Here is an 8,765-nt window from a genome sequence, read left to right on the forward strand (position 1 = left end):
TGGTCTGTCACGCTGTGAGGCAGCAGTGCTAACCACTGAACCACTCTGCCTTTCGGTGCTGTTTCAGACATGCTGATCCTCTTATCATTCACATCTCAAACAGCGCGGGGAATTACTACCAGAAATGGAAACAAAAAAAACTGCACCTGATGTGTTTCACCTTCCCCCGTTTATTCCCATCTCAGATCAGAGGTTTTACAGTTCAGTTCAGGGCAGACCACAGAGAACGGCATTAAGATCTTCACAAGCATGTCACCTCCCCTGTGTAAGCTTGGCCAGTGTATCAATATGACATGTTTAATTCAGACGCATGAATTTATGGCAAGCGGTAAACTGATCAAAACGCAGGGTGCGGGACAGTACACCGCAAGCCTGTAACAACTGGCAGAGAATGGTTTCGAATTTTCAATCTCTAGAGGAAGGGTCTAGCACGCTCCTGCTGTAACACTTGGTTGTTCTGGCGTGTGACTTTTTAAACAAGCATTCAGCTTTCATCTGGTGTGTGGGATGTAAATTAAAGAATGATGTCAAAATAGCTTTACCGTTGCGATGTAATGTTCTGTTTGTTTAGACGTGTTGTGCTTGTGTAAATATTACCTTTGTCGAAGTTCCCACATTCTGTTGGTCGAGCTGTGATTCCACTCAGAATCACAAAATTTGTCAAAACGCAGATGCAGGCCCTGTAGCTCGCCTCTGGGTGCACCGGGTGTCCACAATAAATATGTCTGTTTTAGTATCATTCTCTTGCCTTCTCCTTGTAACTCTGCACATTGTGGCTTTTCACAGAACTATCCAATTACGTTTTGTCTGGCATGAATCTGCCTCTTTGTCGCAGTCAAGCAGGGATTTCCAGATCAACTTCGTCTTGTATAAAAACATTCTTTGTCATGTAATTCTTACTTCTTTTCCTCATGACTTTAAACCTCTGCCTGATCGGTCTCGAACTTTACAGGCGTGTGAGCATTTTCACCCCCTTATTTCCTCTGTTCATACCCCTCACAACTTGGAAAGCTTCAATCAGACTGGTTTTCCGTTCTCGAAGGAGAACTATCTCAACTTTCCAATCTCTCTTTCTTGCTGACATTCTTCACGCACGTCACCATTCACGTGAACCTGTTCCGCATTGTCTCCAATCACTGTCCGTCCCAGATTCCTGAACTTTCACACATACATAATTGAGCAATAATGCAGCAGAGAATTCATTCTGATGATTGACCTCGGACAAAGCTGTCGACTTTTCTCCGCCTCCTCACCTGCTGTGTTCCTCCAGCTCCACACTGTCACAATTTTGTCTCCGGCATCTGCAATTCTTGTGATCTCTGGAATCATTCAGATTGCAGCGCAAACACTTTGTTTTTTCGATTTGAGCAAGTGTATCTCTGAGTTGTATTCACAATAACATGAGATCAGCTTCATTTTTCTGAAAGCTGGGTGGGAAGTTCAATGAAAGGGAGGATAAGAAATCTGGGCTCGTCCGGGATTCGAACCCGGGATCTCTCACATGTCAGAGGCATATAATACCCGAAGCGAGAATCATACCTCTAGACCAACGAGCCATCTGCCAGTTTTGTACCCCTTTCAGAGTGAAGTACATTCCATTTTGTTTGAGGCAGCAAAGAATTTCAAGGATATTTTCTTCTCAAATTGTCGCCCTGCTCCCAAATCGGTGTTGTTTGCTCCATCTCCTGGCACTGGGTATTCTCCATTGATGGATTATTATACCATATGTTTCCACTTGGATCACAGAAATTTTTAAACGATTTGTGAAGCTGGAGTTTCGGTTTCTGTTTAGTCTTTCCATGTTCCCACCAACCAACTGAATTTTGTTCCCAAAATCTTGTCACAATCTTCATGCCTGGGGCTGAGGGAATTCAGATTTGTGGAGAAATTCTAAAGGCTGGGATTTTTTCTTTTGTTTCGAGCAAAGAAGGTTAAATGCAGATTTCATGGTGCCAGCCAGTGAGGAACTGTTTCCACAGGTAAGGATCAGTAGACAGGTAAATGGGATTAGAGAACATTCAAGATAAAGAGAGTTGTGCTTACCGAGGGATTTCCACCACCAGTGATGGTGTCTGTTGACAACTGGTAACGGTTGTTTAAAACTTGCTTCCTTCTTCCCTGCACGATATGTTCACTGCAAACAATCTCAGGGGTCTCAGACTGAACTCGATCTAATTGAAATCAGACCTCATTATTTTGATGTGTTTTGATCTACTTCCTGTAAGTTAGTGCATCTGAAATAAATATCTCATACTGATACATGGGCCAAGTTTACACAAGTGAGGTGAAACGTATCTGAAGGTTCTGACTGGCCTTCTACTGTTCTGTGTCAGTCTGCCATGGTCTTATTTGTTCAAACTGTTCTCTGAGATCGCAGGAATAACAGACTCAAAGGAAACTACAAAGGTTGAGGTAAGTGCCTAGTGAGTAAAGTGTGAGTTTTCGGCGAAGAGGCTCGGTGAGGAGATTGCGCCACTGTTGAAGAGAGTGAAGACATGACTGCCAAGCTGATTCAGTGTGCTGCGTGCATGATGTGGCAGGTCAGGGACACTGATGATGTTTCCAGCTCCTATACCTGTGGTAAGTGTGTACACATTCAGCTTCTGAAGGAGGTTGTTTCAGCCTGGAATAAAGAACTAGCTGACATCAAGCTTATCCGAGAGGTCATTACACTGAGGATACCTGAAGGGAGAAGGGGGATATCGATGATGAAGGAAGACATGAATGAAGTAGAAGAGACTCCAGGAGAAGCATCTATAGTAAACAGGCTGACTGTCTTGGAAACTGTCGAGACAGACGACACTGCCAGTCAGAGAGGTGGACAGGTCTGCGAGTCAAAAATTGGTGTCGAGGCAGAGCCGAGAAGTCAGACATCACGGAGAGCTGTGGTAATAGGGGATTCCATTGTGAGAGGGACTGACAGGGGTTTCTGCGGCAACAGGCGAGATTTGAAGATGGTGTGTTGCCTTCCTGGTGCCAGGATCCAGGCCGTCACTGACAGAGTGCAGACAATCCTCGACGGTGAAGGTGAAAAGCCAGAGGTGGTGGTGCATGTCGGTACTAATGACGTCGGGAAGAAAAGGAAGACCATTCTACAGCGGGACTTCAGAGAACTCGGAAGATGGCTGAAAAGCAAGAGCCCAGGCTGGTTATCTCTGGTTTGCTTCCAGTTCCTTGGGCTGGAGAGGGCAGGAGCAGAGAGATAATGGACTTGAACCTGTGGCTGAGGAACTGGTGCCAGAAACAATGATTTAAATTCTTGGATCACTGGGGTATGTTTTGGGGTAAGAATAAATTGTACAAGAGGGACGGTTTGCATCTTAATAGGTGGGGGACCAGCTTTCTGGCAGGCAGGTTTGCCACTGCAACAAAGGTGTGTTTAAACTAAGTAATGGCGGGGGGGCGGGGGGCAAACTGTAAATTTAAGAATCAAGTTAAAGGGAAAGTGAGAATAAGAGAAGCTAAGAAGGACAACAGGATCAACAGAGCAGAAAACGCAAGAAGCGATCGTACAGTATGGCCAAGTGAAATAGGTATTGATAGGAAGGGTGAAGGGAGAAACAAATTAAAAATATTATATATGAATGCACAAAGCATAAGAAGTAAGGTGGATGAGCTTGAGGCTCATTTGGAAGTAGGCAAGTATGATGTTGTGGGGATAACCAAGACGTGACTTCAAGTGGGCAGGGCCTGGGAAATGAATATTCAAGGATATACGTGCTTTCGAAAGGACAGACTGGTGGGTAGAGGGTGTGGGATGGCCCTGTTGGTGAGCAATGATATTCAGTCCCTTACGATGGGGGACATAGAGTCAGGAGATGTACAGTCAGTATGGATAGAGATGAGAAATTCAAAGGGTAGAAAGACCCTAATGGGAGTTATCTACAGGCCCCCAAACAGGAGTCAGGAGGTAGGGGGCAAGTTGAATCAAGAGTTGAAACTGGCCTGTCACAAAGGTATCACTGCAGTTGTTATGGGAGATTTCAACATGCGGGTAGACTGGGAGAATCAGGATGGTACTGGACCCCAACGAAAGGAGTTTGTGGAGTGCCTCTGAGATAGATTATTAGAACTGCTTGTACTGGATCCTACTAAGGAGGAGGCAGTTCTGGATCTGGTGTTGTGCAATGAACTGGATTTGATCAGGGGCCTCAAAGTAAAGGAGCCATTAGGAGGTAGTGACCATAATATGATAAGATTTAATCTGCAGTTTGAGAGGGAGAAGGGAGAATCGGAAGTGTCAGTATTGCAGTTGAATAAAGGGAACTATGGAGCTATGAGGGAGGAGCTGGCCAAAGTTCAGTGGCACTGTACCCTAGCAGGGATGGCAGTGGAACAACAATGGCAGGTATTTCGGGATATAATGCAGAATGTTCAGGATCAGTTCATACCAAAGAGGAAGAAAGATCCTAAGGGGACGCCGGGGCGGCCGTGGCTGACGAGGGAAGTTAAGGGCTGAATAACCCTTATTCAGGGTTGAATAAGGGTTATAACATAGCAAAGATGATTGGGAAGCCAAAGGACTGGGAAGCTTTTAAAGAGCAACAGTGGATAACTAAAAAGGCAATACACAGAGAAAAAATGAGGTATGAAGGAAAACTGGCCAAAAATATATAGGAGGATAGTAAAAGCTTGTTTAGGTATGTGAAAAGAAAAAAAAAATGGTTAAGACTAAAATTGGGCCCTTGAAGTCAAAAACGGGTGGATTTAATAAAGGGAACAAGGAAATGGCAGAGGAGTTGAACAGGTATTTTGGATCTGTCTTCACGAGGGAAGACACAAGCAATCTCCCAGATACAATAGTGGCTGAAGCACCTAGGGTAATGGACGAACTGAAGGGTATTGATATGAGGCAGGAAATGGTGTTGGATAGACTGTTAGGACTGAAGGCTGATAAGTCCCCGAGACCTGATGGTCTGCATCCCAGGGTACTTAAGGAGATGACTCTTGAAATTTTGTACACGATGCTAATTATTTTCCAAGGTTCTATCGAGTCAGGATCAGTTCCTGCAGATTGGAGGGTGGCAAATGTTGTCCCACTTTTCAAGAAAGGAGGGAGAGAGAAAACAGGAAATTATAGACCGGTTAGCCTGACGTTCGTGGTAGTAAAGGTGCTGGAGTCAATTATAAAAGATGAAATTGCGACTCATTTGGATAGCAGTAACAGAATAGGTCAGAGTCAGCATGGATTTACGAAGGGGAAATCGTGCTTGACTAATCTTCTGGAATTTTTTGAGGATGTATCTATGAAGATGGATAAGGGAGAACCAGCGGATGTAATGTACCTGGACTTTCAGAAAGCCTTTGATAAAGTCCTGCATAGGAGATTGGTGAACAAAATTAGGGCACATGTTATTGGGGGCAAAATACTGAGTTGGATTGAAAATTGGCTGGCTGACAGGAAGCAAAGAGTAGTGATAAACGGATCCTTTTCGGAATGACAGGCAGTGACCAGTGGGGTACCACAAGGTTCGGTGCTGGGACTGCAGCTGTTTATGATATATATTAATGATATAGACGAAGGCATTCAAAGTAATATTTTTCAAATTTGCTGATGACACAAAGTTGGGTGGCAGTGTGAAATGTGAGGAGGATGTTATGAGAATACAGGTTGACTTAGACAGGATCGGTGAGTGGACGGATGCGTGGCAGATGCAGTTTAATGTGGATATATGTGTGCTTATACACTTTGTTGGCAAGAACAGGAAGGCAGATTATTATCTCAATGGAATCAAGTTCGGTAAAGGGGAAGCACAACAAGATCTAGGTGTTCTTGGACATCAGTCAATGAAAGCAAGTATGCAGGTACAGCAGGCAGTGAAGAAAGCTAATAGCATGCTGGCCTTCATAACAAGTGAAATTGAGTATAGGACCAAAGAGGTCCTTCTGTATATGTACAGGGCCCTAGTGAGACCACACCTGGAGTATTGTGTGCAGCTTTGGTCTCCAAATTTGAGGAAGGACATTCTGGCTATTGAGGGAGTGCAGCGTAGGTTCACGAGGTCAATTCCCGGAATGACGGGACAATCATATGTTGAAAGATTGGAGCAACTAGGCTTGTATACACTTGAGTTTAGAAGGATGAGAGGGGATCTGACTGAGACATCTAAGATTATTAAGGGATTGGACACTCTGGAGTCAGGAAGCGTGTTTCCGCTGATGGGTGAGTCCAGAACCAGAGGACACACTTTAAAAATTTGGGGTAGGCCATTTACAACGGAGTTCATTGGAAGCTTTTTCACCCAGAGAATGGTGGATATATGGAATGCTCTGCCCCAGAAGGCAGTGGAGGCCAATTCTCTGGAAACTTTCAAGAAAGAGATAGAGAGAGCTCTTAAAGATATTGAAATCAAGGGTTATGGGGATAAGGCAGGAACAGGTTACTGATTGTAGATGATCAGCCATGATCATAATGAATGGTGGTGCTGGCTCGAAGGGCCGAATAGCCTCCTCCAGAGCCTATTGTCTATTGCTGAATATTTTAAAAAAATCAGTTATAGTGTTTTACATGTGAAGGACTCCCTGCAGTAATTCCCCACACTGTTTCAGAAAGTCACGTCCTTCAGGTGAAATGAGAAGTTGTAAATGACAAGAGGATTGGGGACAGCATCACGGCACAAATACAGTTCACCCTTATTAGGACTGATATTACCGATTATGAATAACCATAGAGAGATACTAGTAACAGAGAATTGCCGTGGAGTTGATGGGCTGAACGGCTTCTTCCTGCATGGGAATGACACTATGGGTTTAAGACATCTCTGTGACACGGAGATGCCGGTGAAAAATTTCACTCCACCTGATCTAGGAGCAGCGCTGTGAAAGTGTGTGATTTCACATACACCTGTTGGACTGTAACCTGGTGTCATCAGACTTCTGATTTTGTTTACTACCTCTGTGACAGAGCAGGTGAGTGAGAAACAATGGCTCATTTTTAACCCTCCCTTCGACTTTGAACTGTCAGCAGCACCGCAGCTCAGGGACGTTGGGAATGACTCTCAGTGAGTGCATGTTTCACTTGGATTCTCTTAATCTGGAACTGTTGGTGTCAGATATTAACTCCTGCCCAGTCGTAACAAAGAAACTGACGCCCGCACTGTGAAAGACTTTCTGCAAGATTGCTGTGTGTAGTCGAATCCTGAAAACCAAACAGGCTGCAAAGAAAGATCCCACATCAAGTTTCTAAAGAGAGTAGACTTCAGTTTCGGCTTCTCTCTTTTCTAGATGCTCTGCATCCTCCTCTCTGTCTCTGATTAATGTCATTTGATGAAAGTTTCCAAACGTGGTTTGTAATTTCCTGATGAATAATTCTGCCTCTTCTGCTTCTGCACCGTCCCAGTGTTCAGGAAAGCGTACACCTCCCCAAGCACGGCCTGCCCATGGAGGGAAACATTTTGATCCATCTACCGTTGAAGACATCCCCGTGGTCGGGGAAAGGAGAGAATAGCAGCAGTCCAGGAGCGGGGGCAGAATGGGAAAAAGCTGTTCATTGTTTCTTTCACTGCCTGAACTGTGATTTTTTTACATACAAGCAACCAGCTCAAATTACGCACCGCTGGAGCAGAAGAAGCCAGTCTCCAACATCCAAAGGTCACTGTGCACGTGTCAACCAGATGACAACAGAAAGCTAATGCTTGGTGGAACTGTTCAATGGTGTAGAGGTGTGAGGGTCGTTGATGAGCTGTGAGAGGTTCCGCGTTCCAATTGTCTGTCGCCGTGTCCTTTCTTCACTGTCTGACGTCTTTTTGCGAAAATCTTTGTGAGTCTGTGAAGGTGGTTCCTTATGAAATCTGAGACAGTCTGAGATCCAAACATGTCTTTGCAGTGAAAATCAAACATTTGGAGAAGACAGAATCTAACTGCTACTCACCCTGGTCAGCGGAAAGAATTTCTCACAATCAGCTCAAACAAACTGCCCAACCCCATCCATAACATGAAAAACAACGCAAAATTTATTAGTTGGGAGGCAAATCATGGGAAGGAAGCAACATAGACAACCCAGCCTCCAGTTTCAGTAATCTTTCAAAGCTCGTTGTGAACTAGACTCGGGGCAGAGTGAAGGGTGAACGGTCTGAATGAGCAGAGCCTGTCAAGGCATCTTCCCCATCTTTATGATGCTGGAGCATTGACTCTGGTGTTCTTGGTGTCATTAGCCGATCTAAGACATTGAAATAATCAGTATTCTTTGAAAAAATCAGGAATTCAAACAGGATCTCTGCGGCAGTGCAATGAGATACTTGGAAACAGACAAAAAATGGAATGGCACGAAGAGAGATGGCCCGGGGTTCGGGGGAGCTTTTTCCCGTTGACACGGATGCCTCTGCAGGGGATGGGATAAAGCTATTTCCATGTTTCCACAATAAATGTCATAGGCTCCATTTTTGAGTGGAAAATTGAAAAAAAGTAGTTTTTCTAGTAAAATTACAAACAATCTGAAACTCACGGAATCATATCTTATCGACAATGTCCCAGAGCCACCACCGCCATCCCCATCCATGGATATGTCCTGTTCCACCTTCATGACAGACCCAGCATAGGTCGCAGCACAATGTGTCATATTTGAGGGAATTAACCTGGAGTTCTCAATATGGCATCCTCGCCCCATTCAGTCTCAGGGCATCTGGTTTAACATGGAGAAGGGAACGGCCTGCTGATTCCCGCCTACTGTTCTCTGCCGGCTGATGAATCAGTCGCCCTCCATGTTGAACAGCACATGGATGGAATACTGAGGCTGGTAATGATGAACTCTGCATTGGCGATTTCAA

At 44.7% G+C, this 8,765-nt stretch overlaps 1 non-coding gene across 1 annotated transcript; it reads right to left on the bottom strand.

Moving 5' to 3' along the window:
• Positions 1-1,466: 1,466 nt before the first annotated feature.
• Positions 1,467-1,556, bottom strand: trnap-cgg (transfer RNA proline (anticodon CGG)). Its single transcript is given in 2 exon segments — positions 1,467-1,502; positions 1,521-1,556. It is a non-coding gene; the product is annotated as a tRNA-Pro (tRNA).
• Between the last annotated feature and the right edge of the window lie 7,209 nt (positions 1,557-8,765).

The sequence above is a fragment of the Stegostoma tigrinum genome, unplaced genomic scaffold, assembly GCF_030684315.1.
Source record: "Stegostoma tigrinum isolate sSteTig4 unplaced genomic scaffold, sSteTig4.hap1 scaffold_109, whole genome shotgun sequence".
NCBI classification, from domain to species: Eukaryota; Metazoa; Chordata; class Chondrichthyes; order Orectolobiformes; family Stegostomatidae; genus Stegostoma; species Stegostoma tigrinum.